The 12,211-nt window shown below is 51.2% G+C and overlaps 1 protein-coding gene across 1 annotated transcript in view; it reads right to left on the reverse strand.

Annotated features, from left to right (window-relative positions):
• The window catches only part of LOC140411217 (solute carrier family 22 member 7-like), a 594,055-nt gene that overhangs the window by 19,079 nt on the left and 562,765 nt on the right, over positions 1-12,211 (reverse strand). The window lies entirely within an intron of this gene.

The raw sequence follows: 12,211 nt of genomic DNA on the forward strand, positions 1-12,211 counted from the left end.
GGAACTGTATCCCAGTGAGAGTCAGTGTGTGTGGAACTGTATCCCAGTGAGAGTCCGTGTGTGTGGAACTGTATCCCAGTGAGAGTCAGTGTGTGTGGAACTGTATCCCACTGAGAGTCAGTGTGTGTGGAACGGTATCCCAGTGAGAGTCAGTGTGTGTGGAACTGTATCCCAGTGAGAGTCAGTGTGTGTGGAACTGTATCCCAGTGAGAGTCAGTGTGTGTGGAACTGTATCCCAGTGAGAGTCAGTGAGTGTGGAACTGTATCCCAGTGAGAGTCAGTGTGTGTGGAACTGTATCCCAGTGAGTCAGTGTGTGTGGGACTGTACCCCAGTGAGAGTCAGTGTGTGTGGAACTGTATTCCAGTGAGAGTCAGTGTGTGTGGAACTGTACCCCAGTGAGAGTCAGTGTGTGTGGAACTGTATCCCAGTGAGAGTCAGTGTGTGTGGTACTGTATCCCCGTGAGAGTCAGTGTGTGTGGAACTGTACCCCAGTGAGAGTCAGTGTGTGTGGAACTGTATCCCAGTGAGAGTCAGATTCTGTGGAACTGTATCCCAGTGAGAGTCAGTGTGTGTGGAACTGTATCCCAGCGAGAGTCAGTGTGTGTGGAACTGTACCCCAGTGAGAGTCAGTGTGTGTGGAACTGTACCCCAGTGAGAGTCAGTGTGTGTGGAACTGTATCCCAGTGAGAGTCAGTGTGTGTGGAACTGTATCCCAGTGAGACTCAGTGTGTGTGGAACTGTATCCCAGTGAGAGTCAGTGTGTCTGGAACTGTACCCCAGTGAGAGTCAGTGTATGTGGAACTGTATCCCAGTGAGAGTCAGTGTGTGTGGAACTGTATCCCAGTGAGAGTCAGTGTGTGGAATTGTATCCCAGTGAGAGTCAGTGTGTGGAACTGTACCCCAGTGAGAGTCAGTGTGTGTGGAACTGTACCCCAGTGAGAGTCGGTGTGTGTGGAACTGTACCCCAGTGAGAGTCAGTGTGTGTGGAACTGTATCCCAGTGAGAGTCAGTGTGTGTGGAACTGTACCCCAGTGAGAGTCAGTGTGTGTGGAACTGTACCCCAGTGAGAGTCAGTGTGTGTGGAACTGTACCCCAGTGAGAGTCAGTGTGTGTGGAACTGTACCCCAGTGAGAGTCAGTGTGTGTGGAACTGTATCCCAGTGAGAGTCAGTGTGTGTGGAACTGTATCCCAGTGAGAGTCAGTGAGTGTGGGACTGTACCCCAGTGAGAGTCAGTGTGTGTGGAACTGTATTCCAGTGAGAGTCAGTGTGTGTGGAACTGTACCCCAGTGAGAGTCAGTGTGTGTGGAACTGTATCCCAGTGAGAGTCAGTGTGTGTGGTACTGTATCCCCGTGAGAGTCAGTGTGTGTGGAACTGTACCCCAGTGAGAGTCAGTGTGTGTGGAACTGTATCCCAGTGAGAGTCAGATTCTGTGGAACTGTATCCCAGTGAGAGTCAGTGTGTGTGGAACTGTATCCCAGTGAGAGTCAGAGTCTGTGGAACTGTATCCCAGTGAGAGTCAGTGTGTGTGGAACTGTATCCCAGTGAGAGTCAGTGTGTGTGGAACTGTATCCCAGTGAGAGTCAGTGTGTGTGGAACTGTACCCCAGTGAGAGTCAGTGTGTCTGGAACTGTACCCCAGTGAGAGTCAGTGTATGTGGAACTGTATCCCAGTGAGAGTCAGTGTGTGTGGAACTGTATCCCAGTGAGAGTCAGTGTGTGGAATTGTATCCCAGTGAGAGTCAGTGTGTGGAACTGTACCCCAGTGAGAGTCAGTGTGTGTGGAACTGTACCCCAGTGAGAGTCGGTGTGTGTGGAACTGTACCCCAGTGAGAGTCAGTGTGTGTGGAACTGTATCCCAGTGAGAGTCAGTGTGTGTGGAACTGTACCCCAGTGAGAGTCAGTGTGTGTGGAACTGTACCCCAGTGAGAGTCAGTGTGTGTGGAACTGTACCCCAGTGAGAGTCAGTGTGTGTGGAACTGTACCCCAGTGAGAGTCAGTGTGTGTGGAACTGTATCCCAGTGAGAGCCAGTGTTTGGAACTGTATCCCAGTGAGAGTCAGTGTGTGGAACTGTACCCCAGTGAGAGTCAGTGTGTGTGGAACTGTATCCCAGTGAGAGTCAGTGTGTGTGGAACTGTACCCCAGTGAGAATCAGTGTGTGTGGAACCCGTACCCCAGTGAGAGCCAGTGTGTGTGGAACTGTACCCCAGTGAGAGTCAGTGTGTGTGGAACTGTACCCCAGTGAGAGTCAGTGTGTGTTGAACTGTACCCCAGTGAGTCAGTGTGTGGAACTGTATCCCAGTGAGAGTCAGTGTGTGTGGAACTGTACCCCAGTGAGAGTCAGTGTGTGTGGAACTGTATCCCAGTGAGAGTCAGTGTGTGTGGAACTGTATCCCAGTGAGAGTCAGTGTGTATGGAACTGTATCCTAGTGAGAGTCAGATTCTGTGGAACTGTATCCCATTGAGAGTCAGTGTGTGTGGAACTGTATCCCAGTGAGAGTCAGTGTGTGTGGAACTGTACCCCAGTGAGAGTCAGTGTGTGTGGAACTGTATGCCAGTGAGAGTCAGTGTGTGTGGAACTGTACCCCAGTGAGAGTCAGTGTGTGTGGAACTGTACCCCAGTGAGAGTCAGTGTGTGTGGAACTGTATCCCAGTGAGAGTCAGTGTGTGTGGAACTGTACCCCAGTGAGAGTCAGTGTGTGTGGAACTGTACCCCAGTGAGAGTCAGTGGGTGTGGAACTGTATCCCAGTGAGAGTCAGTGTGTGTGGAACTGTACCCCAGTGAGAGTCAGTGTGTGTGGAACTGTATCCCAGTGAGAGTCAGTGTGTGTGGAACTGTATCCCAGTGAGAGTCAGTGTGTGTGGAATGTATCCCAGTGAGAGTCAGTGTGTGTGGAACTGTATCCCAGTGAGAGTCAGAGTCTGTGGAACTGTATCCCAGTGAGAGTCAGTGTGTGTGGAACTGTATCCCAGTGAGAGTCAATGTGTGTGTAACTGTATCCCAGTGAGAGTCAGTGTGTGTGGAACTGTATCCCAGTGAGAGTCAGTGTGTGTGGAACTGTATCCCAGTGAGAGTCAGTGTGTGTGGAACTGTACCCCAGTGAGAGTCAGTGTGTGTGGAACTGTCCCCCAGTGAGAGTCAGTGTGTTTGGAACTGTACCCCAGTGAGAGTCAGTGTGTGTGGAACTGTATCCCAGTGAGAGTCAGTGTGTGTGGAACTGTACCCCAGTGAGAGTCAGTGTGTGTGGAACTGTATCCCAGTGAGAGTCAGTGTGTGTGGTACTGTATCAAAGTGAGAGTCCGTGTGTGTGGAACTGTATCCCAGTGAGAGTCAGTGTGTGTGGAACTGTCCCCCAGTGAGAGTCAGTATGTGTGGTACTGTATCCCAGTGAGAGTCCGTGTGTGTGGAACTGTATCCCAGTGAGAGTCAGTGTGTGTGGAACTGTACCCCAGTGAGAGTCAGTGTGTGTGTAACTGTACCCCAGTGAGAGTCAGTGTGTGTGGAACTGTATCCCAGTGAGAGTCAGTGTGTGTGGAACTGTATCCCAGTGAGAGTCAGTGTGTGTGGAACTGTATCCCAGCGAGAGTCAGTGTGTGTGGAACTGTACCCCAGTGAGAGTCAGTGTGTGTGGAACTGTATCCCAGTGAGAGTCAGTGTGTGTGGAACTGTATCCCAGTGAGAGTCAGTGTGTGTGGAACTGTACCCCAGTGAGAGTCAGTGTGTGTGGAACTGTACCCCAGTGAGAGTCAGTGTGTGTGGAACTGTATCCCAGTGAGAGTCAGTGTGTGTGGAACTGTATCCCAGTGAGAGTCAGTGTGTGTGGAACTGTACCCCAGTGAGAGTCAGTGTGTGTGGAACTGTATCCCAGTGAGAGTCAGTGTGTGTGGAACTGTATTCCAGTGAGAGTCAGTGTGTGTGTAACTGTCTCCCAGTGAGAGTCAGTGTGTGTGGAACTGTACCCCAGTGAGAGTCAGTGTGTGTGGAACTGTACCCCAGTGAGAGTCAGTGTGTGTGTAACTGTACCCCAGTGAGAGTCAGTGTGTGTGGAACTGTATCCCAGTGAGAGTCAGTGTGTGTGGAACTGTACCCCAGTGAGAGTCAGTGTGTGTGTAACTGTACCCCAGTGAGAGTCAGTGTGTGTGGAACTGTACCCCAGTGAGAGTCAGTGTGTATGTAACTGTACCCCAGTGAGAGTCAGTGTGTGTGGAACTGTACCCCAGTGAGAGTCAGTGTGTGTGGGACTGTATCCCAGTGAGAGTCAGTGTGTGTGGAACTGTATCCCAGTGAGAGTCAGTGTGTGTGGTACTGTATCCCAGTGAGAGTCCGTGTGTGTGGAACTGTATCCCAGCGAGAGTCAGTGTGTGTGGAACTGTATCCCAGTGAGAGTCAGTGTGTGTGGAACTGTATCCCAGTGAGAGTCAGTGTGTGTGGAACTGTACCCCAGTGAGAGTCAGTGTGTGTGGAACTGTATCCCAGTGAGAGTCAGTGTGTGTGGAACTGTATCCCAGTGAGAGTCAGTGTGTGTGGAACTGTATCCCAGTGAGAGTCAGTGTGTGTGGAACTGTACCCCAGTGAGAGTTAGTGTGTGTGGAACTGTACCCCAGTGAGAGTCAGTGTGTTTGGAACTGTACCCCAGTGAGAGTCAGTGTGTGTGGAACTGTATCCCAGTGAGAGTCAGTGTGTGTGGAACTGTACCCCAGTGAGAGTCAGTGTGTGTGGAACTGTACCCCAGTGAGAGTCAGTGTGTGTGGAACTGTACACCAGTGAGAGTCAGTGTGTGTGGAACTGTACCCCAGTGAGAGTCCGTGTGTGTGGAACTGTATCCCAGTGAGAGTCAGTGTGTGTGGAACTGTATCCCAGTGAGAGTCAGTGTGTGTGGAACTGTACCCCAGTGAGAGTCAGTGTGTGTGGAACTGTATCCCAGTGAGAGTCAGTGTGTGTGGAACTGTATCCCAGTGAGAGTCAGTGTGTGTGGAACTGTACCCCAGTGAGAGTCAGTGTGTGTGGAACTGTACCCCAGTGAGAGTCAGTGTGTGTGGAACTGTACCCCAGTGAGAGTCAGTATGTGTGGTACTGTACCCCAGTGAGAGTCCGTGTGTGTGGAACTGTATCCCAGTGAGAGTCAGTGTGTGTGGAACTGTCCCCCAGTGAGAGTCAGTGTGTGTGGAACTGTATCCCAGTGAGAGTCAGTGTGTGTGGTACTGTATCAAAGTGAGAGTCCGTGTGTGTCGAACTGTATCCCAGTGAGAGTCAGTGTGTGTGGAACTGTCCCCCAGTGAGAGTCAGTATGTGTGGTACTGTATCCCAGTGAGAGTCCGTGTGTGTGGAACTGTATCCCAGTGAGAGTCAGTGTGTGTGGAACTGTATCCCAGTGAGAGTCAGTGTATGTGGTACTGTATCCCAGTGAGAGTCCGTGTGTGTGGAACTGTATCCCAGTGAGAGTCAGTGTGTGTGGAACTGTCCCCCAGTGAGAGTCAGTGTGTGTGGAACTGTATCCCAGTGAGAGTCAGTGTGTGTTGAACTGTACCCCAGTGAGAGTCAGTGTGTGTGGGACTGTATCCCAGTGAGATTCAGTGTGTGTGGAACTGTATCCCAGTGAGAGTCAGTGTGTGTGGAACTGTATCCCAGTGAGAGTCAGTGTGTGTGGAACTGTATCCCAGTGAGAGTCAGTGTGTGTGGAACTGTACCCCAGTGAGAGTCAGTGTGTGTGGAACTGTACCCCAGTGAGAGTCAGTGTGTGTGGAACTGTACCCCAGTGAGAGTCAGTATGTGTGGTACTGTATCCCAGTGAGAGTCCGTGTGTGTGGAACTGTATCCCAGTGAGAGTCAGTGTGTGTGGAACTGTCCCCCAGTGAGAGTCAGTGTGTGTGGAACTGTATCCCAGTGAGAGTCAGTGTGTGTGGTACTGTATCAAAGTGAGAGTCCGTGTGTGTGGAACTGTATCCCAGTGAGAGTCAGTGTGTGTGGAACTGTCCCCCAGTGAGAGTCAGTATGTGTGGTACTGTATCCCAGTGAGAGTCCGTGTGTGTGGAACTGTATCCCAGTGAGAGTCAGTGTGTGTGGAACTGTATCCCAGTGAGAGTCAGTGTATGTGGTACTGTATCCCAGTGAGAGTCCGTGTGTGTGGAACTGTATCCCAGTGAGAGTCAGTGTGTGTGGAACTGTCCCCCAGTGAGAGTCAGTGTGTGTGGAACTGTATCCCAGTGAGAGTCAGTGTGTGTTGAACTGTACCCCAGTGAGAGTCAGTGTGTGTGGGACTGTATCCCAGTGAGATTCAGTGTGTGTGGAACTGTATCCCAGTGAGAGTCAGTGTGTGTGGAACTGTATCAGAGTGAGAGTCAGTGTGTGTGGAACTGTATCCCAGTGAGAGTCAGTGTGTGTGGAACTGTACCCCAGTGAGAGTCAGTGTGTGTGGAACTGTATCCCAGTGAGAGTCAGTGTGTGTGGAACTGTATCCCAGTGAGAGTCCGTGTGTGTGGAACTGTATCCCAGTGAGAGTCAGTGTGTGTGGAACTGTATCCCACTGAGAGTCAGTGTGTGTGGAACGGTATCCCAGTGAGAGTCAGTGTGTGTGGAACTGTATCCCAGTGAGAGTCAGTGTGTGTGGAACTGTATCCCAGTGAGAGTCAGTGTGTGTGGAACTGTATCCCAGTGAGAGTCAGTGAGTGTGGAACTGTATCCCAGTGAGAGTCAGTGTGTGTGGAACTGTATCCCAGTGAGTCAGTGTGTGTGGGACTGTACCCCAGTGAGAGTCAGTGTGTGTGGAACTGTATCCCAGTGAGAGTCAGTGTGTGTGGAACTGTATCCCAGTGAGAGTCAGTGTGTGTGGTACTGTATCCCAGTGAGAGTCCGTGTGTGTGGAACTGTATCCCAGCGAGAGTCAGTGTGTGTGGAACTGTATCCCAGTGAGAGTCAGTGTGTGTGGAACTGTATCCCAGTGAGAGTCAGTGTGTGTGGAACTGTATCCCAGTGAGAGTCTGTGTGTGTGGAACTGTATCCCAGTGAGAGTCAGTGAGTGTGGAACTGTACCCCAGTGAGAGTCAGTGTGTGTGGAACTGTATCCCAGTGAGAGTCAGTGTGTGTGGAACAGTATCCCAGTGAGAGTCAGTGTGTGTGGAACTGTATCCCAGTGAGAGTCAGTGTGTGTGGAACTGTACCCCAGTGAGAGTCAGTGTGTGTGGAACTGTAGCCCAGTGAGAGTCAGTGTGTTTGGAACTGTACCCCAGTGAGAGTCAGTGTGTGTGGAACTGTATCCCAGTGAGAGTCAGTGTGTGTGGAACTGTACCCCAGTGAGAGTCAGTGTGTGTGGAACTGTACCCCAGTGAGAGTCAGTGTGTGTGGAACTGTACCCCAGTGAGAGTCAGTGTGTGTGGAACTGTACCCCAGTGAGAGTCCGTGTGTGTGGAACTGTATCCCAGTGAGAGTCAGTGTGTGTGGAACTGTATCCCAGTGAGAGTCAGTGTGTGTGGAACTGTACCCCAGTGAGAGTCAGTGTGTGTGGAACTGTATCCCAGTGAGAGTCAGTGTGTGTGGAACTGTATCCCAGTGAGAGTCAGTGTGTGTGGAACTGTCTCCCAGTGAGAGTCAGTGTGTGTGGAACTGTACCCCAGTGAGAGTCAGTGTGTGTGGAACTGTACCCCAGTGAGAGTCAGTATGTGTGGTACTGTATCCCAGTGAGAGTCCGTGTGTGTGGAACTGTATCCCAGTGAGAGTCAATGTGTGTGGAACTGTCTCCCAGTGAGAGTCAGTGTGTGTGGAACTGTATCCCAGTGAGAGTCAGTGTATGTGGTACTGTATCCCAGTGAGAGTCCGTGTGTTTGGAACTGTGTCCCAGTGAGAGTCAGTGTGTGTGGAACTGTCCCCCAGTGAGAGTCAGTGTGTGTGGAACTGTATCCCAGTGAGAGTCAGTGTGTGTTGAACTGTACCCCAGTGAGAGTCAGTGTGTGTGGGACTGTATCCCAGTGAGATTCAGTGTGTGTGGAACTGTATCCCAGTGAGAGTCAGTGTGTGTGGAACTGTATCAGAGTGAGAGTCAGTGTGTGTGGAACTGTATCCCAGTGAGAGTCAGTGTGTGTGGAACTGTACCCCAGTGAGAGTCAGTGTGTGTGGAACTGTATCCCAGTGAGAGTCAGTGTGTGTGGAACTGTATCCCAGTGAGAGTCCGTGTGTGTGGAACTGTATCCCAGTGAGAGTCAGTGTGTGTGGAACTGTATCCCACTGAGAGTCAGTGTGTGTGGAACGGTATCCCAGTGAGAGTCAGTGTGTGTGGAACTGTATCCCAGTGAGAGTCAGTGTGTGTGGAACTGTATCCCAGTGAGAGTCAGTGTGTGTGGAACTGTATCCCAGTGAGAGTCAGTGAGTGTGGAACTGTATCCCAGTGAGAGTCAGTGTGTGTGGAACTGTATCCCAGTGAGTCAGTGTGTGTGGGACTGTACCCCAGTGAGAGTCAGTGTGTGTGGAACTGTATTCCAGTGAGAGTCAGTGTGTGTGGAACTGTACCCCAGTGAGAGTCAGTGTGTGTGGAACTGTATCCCAGTGAGAGTCAGTGTGTGTGGTACTGTATCCCCGTGAGAGTCAGTGTGTGTGGAACTGTACCCCAGTGAGAGTCAGTGTGTGTGGAACTGTATCCCAGTGAGAGTCAGATTCTGTGGAACTGTATCCCAGTGAGAGTCAGTGTGTGTGGAACTGTATCCCAGTGAGAGTCAGAGTCTGTGGAACTGTATCCCAGTGAGAGTCAGTGTGTGTGGAACTGTATCCCAGTGAGAGTCAGTGTGTGTGGAACTGTATCCCAGTGAGACTCAGTGTGTGTGGAACTGTATCCCAGTGAGAGTCAGTGTGTCTGGAACTGTACCCCAGTGAGAGTCAGTGTATGTGGAACTGTATCCCAGTGAGAGTCAGTGTGTGTGGAACTGTATCCCAGTGAGAGTCAGTGTGTGGAATTGTATCCCAGTGAGAGTCAGTGTGTGGAACTGTACCCCAGTGAGAGTCAGTGTGTGTGGAACTGTACCCCAGTGAGAGTCGGTGTGTGTGGAACTGTACCCCAGTGAGAGTCAGTGTGTGTGGAACTGTATCCCAGTGAGAGTCAGTGTGTGTGGAACTGTACCCCAGTGAGAGTCAGTGTGTGTGGAACTGTACCCCAGTGAGAGTCAGTGTGTGTGGAACTGTACCCCAGTGAGAGTCAGTGTGTGTGGAACTGTACCCCAGTGAGAGTCAGTGTGTGTGGAACTGTATCCCAGTGAGAGTCAGTGTGTGTGGAACTGTATCCCAGTGAGAGTCAGTGAGTGTGGGACTGTACCCCAGTGAGAGTCAGTGTGTGTGGAACTGTATTCCAGTGAGAGTCAGTGTGTGTGGAACTGTACCCCAGTGAGAGTCAGTGTGTGTGGAACTGTATCCCAGTGAGAGTCAGTGTGTGTGGTACTGTATCCCCGTGAGAGTCAGTGTGTGTGGAACTGTACCCCAGTGAGAGTCAGTGTGTGTGGAACTGTATCCCAGTGAGAGTCAGATTCTGTGGAACTGTATCCCAGTGAGAGTCAGTGTGTGTGGAACTGTATCCCAGTGAGAGTCAGAGTCTGTGGAACTGTATCCCAGTGAGAGTCAGTGTGTGTGGAACTGTATCCCAGTGAGAGTCAGTGTGTGTGGAACTGTATCCCAGTGAGAGTCAGTGTGTGTGGAACTGTACCCCAGTGAGAGTCAGTGTGTCTGGAACTGTACCCCAGTGAGAGTCAGTGTATGTGGAACTGTATCCCAGTGAGAGTCAGTGTGTGTGGAACTGTATCCCAGTGAGAGTCAGTGTGTGGAATTGTATCCCAGTGAGAGTCAGTGTGTGGAACTGTACCCCAGTGAGAGTCAGTGTGTGTGGAACTGTACCCCAGTGAGAGTCGGTGTGTGTGGAACTGTACCCCAGTGAGAGTCAGTGTGTGTGGAACTGTATCCCAGTGAGAGTCAGTGTGTGTGGAACTGTACCCCAGTGAGAGTCAGTGTGTGTGGAACTGTACCCCAGTGAGAGTCAGTGTGTGTGGAACTGTACCCCAGTGAGAGTCAGTGTGTGTGGAACTGTACCCCAGTGAGAGTCAGTGTGTGTGGAACTGTATCCCAGTGAGAGCCAGTGTTTGGAACTGTATCCCAGTGAGAGTCAGTGTGTGGAACTGTACCCCAGTGAGAGTCAGTGTGTGTGGAACTGTATCCCAGTGAGAGTCAGTGTGTGTGGAACTGTACCCCAGTGAGAATCAGTGTGTGTGGAACCCGTACCCCAGTGAGAGCCAGTGTGTGTGGAACTGTACCCCAGTGAGAGTCAGTGTGTGTGGAACTGTACCCCAGTGAGAGTCAGTGTGTGTTGAACTGTACCCCAGTGAGTCAGTGTGTGGAACTGTATCCCAGTGAGAGTCAGTGTGTGTGGAACTGTACCCCAGTGAGAGTCAGTGTGTGTGGAACTGTATCCCAGTGAGAGTCAGTGTGTGTGGAACTGTATCCCAGTGAGAGTCAGTGTGTGTGGAACTGTATCCTAGTGAGAGTCAGATTCTGTGGAACTGTATCCCATTGAGAGTCAGTGTGTGTGGAACTGTATCCCAGTGAGAGTCAGTGTGTGTGGAACTGTACCCCAGTGAGAGTCAGTGTGTGTGGAACTGTATGCCAGTGAGAGTCAGTGTGTGTGGAACTGTACCCCAGTGAGAGTCAGTGTGTGTGGAACTGTACCCCAGTGAGAGTCAGTGTGTGTGGAACTGTATCCCAGTGAGAGTCAGTGTGTGTGGAACTGTACCCCAGTGAGAGTCAGTGTGTGTGGAACTGTACCCCAGTGAGAGTCAGTGGGTGTGGAACTGTATCCCAGTGAGAGTCAGTGTGTGTGGAACTGTACCCCAGTGAGAGTCAGTGTGTGTGGAACTGTATCCCAGTGAGAGTCAGTGTGTGTGGAACTGTATCCCAGTGAGAGTCAGTGTGTGTGGAATGTATCCCAGTGAGAGTCAGTGTGTGTGGAACTGTATCCCAGTGAGAGTCAGAGTCTGTGGAACTGTATCCCAGTGAGAGTCAGTGTGTGTGGAACTGTATCCCAGTGAGAGTCAATGTGTGTGTAACTGTATCCCAGTGAGAGTCAGTGTGTGTGGAACTGTATCCCAGTGAGAGTCAGTGTGTGTGGAACTGTATCCCAGTGAGAGTCAGTGTGTGTGGAACTGTACCCCAGTGAGAGTCAGTGTGTGTGGAACTGTCCCCCAGTGAGAGTCAGTGTGTTTGGAACTGTACCCCAGTGAGAGTCAGTGTGTGTGGAACTGTATCCCAGTGAGAGTCAGTGTGTGTGGAACTGTACCCCAGTGAGAGTCAGTGTGTGTGGAACTGTACCCCAGTGAGAGTCAGTGTGTGTGGAACTGTACCCCAGTGAGAGTCAGTGTGTGTGGAACTGTACCCCAGTGAGAGTCCGTGTGTGTGGAACTGTATCCCAATGAGAGTCAGTGTGTGTGGAACTGTATCCCAGTGAGAGTCAGTGTGTGTGGAACTGTACCCCAGTGAGAGTCAGTGTGTTTGGAACTGTATCCCAGTGAGAGTCAGTGTGTGTGGATCTGTATCCCAGTGAGAGTCAGTGTGTGTGGAACTGTACCCCAGTGAGAGTCTGTGTGTGTGGAACTGTATCCCAGTGAGAGTCAGTGTGTGTGGAACTGTACCCCAGTGAGAGTCAGTGTGTGTGGAACTGTATCCCAGTGAGAGTCAGTGTGTGTGGAACTGTACCCCAGTGAGAGTCAGTGTGTGTGGAACTGTATCCCAGTGAGAGTCAGTGTGTGTGGAACTGTACCCCAGTGAGAGTCCGTGTGTGTGGAACTGTATCCCAGTGAGAGTCAGTGTGTGTGGAACTGGAGCCCAGTGAGAGTCAGTGTGTGTGGAACTGTACCCCAGTGAGAGTCAGTGTGTGTGGAACTGTATCCCAGTGAGAGTCAGTGTGTGTGGAACTGTACCCCAGTGAGAGTCAGTGTGTGTGGAACTATATCCCAGTGAGAGTCAGTGTGTGTGGAACTGTACCCCAGTGAGAGTCAGTGTGTGTGGAACTGTACCCCAGTGAGAGTCAGTGTGTGGAACTATACCCCAGTGAGAGTCAGTGTGTGTGGAACTGTATCCCAGTGAGAGTCAGTGTGTGTGGAACTGTATCCCAGTGAGAGTCAATGTGTATGGAACTGTATCCCAGTGAGAGTCAGTGTGTGTGGAACTGTATCCCAGTGAGAGTCAGTG

This window comes from Scyliorhinus torazame, chromosome 4 (genome assembly GCF_047496885.1).
Source record: "Scyliorhinus torazame isolate Kashiwa2021f chromosome 4, sScyTor2.1, whole genome shotgun sequence".
NCBI classification, from domain to species: Eukaryota; Metazoa; Chordata; class Chondrichthyes; order Carcharhiniformes; family Scyliorhinidae; genus Scyliorhinus; species Scyliorhinus torazame.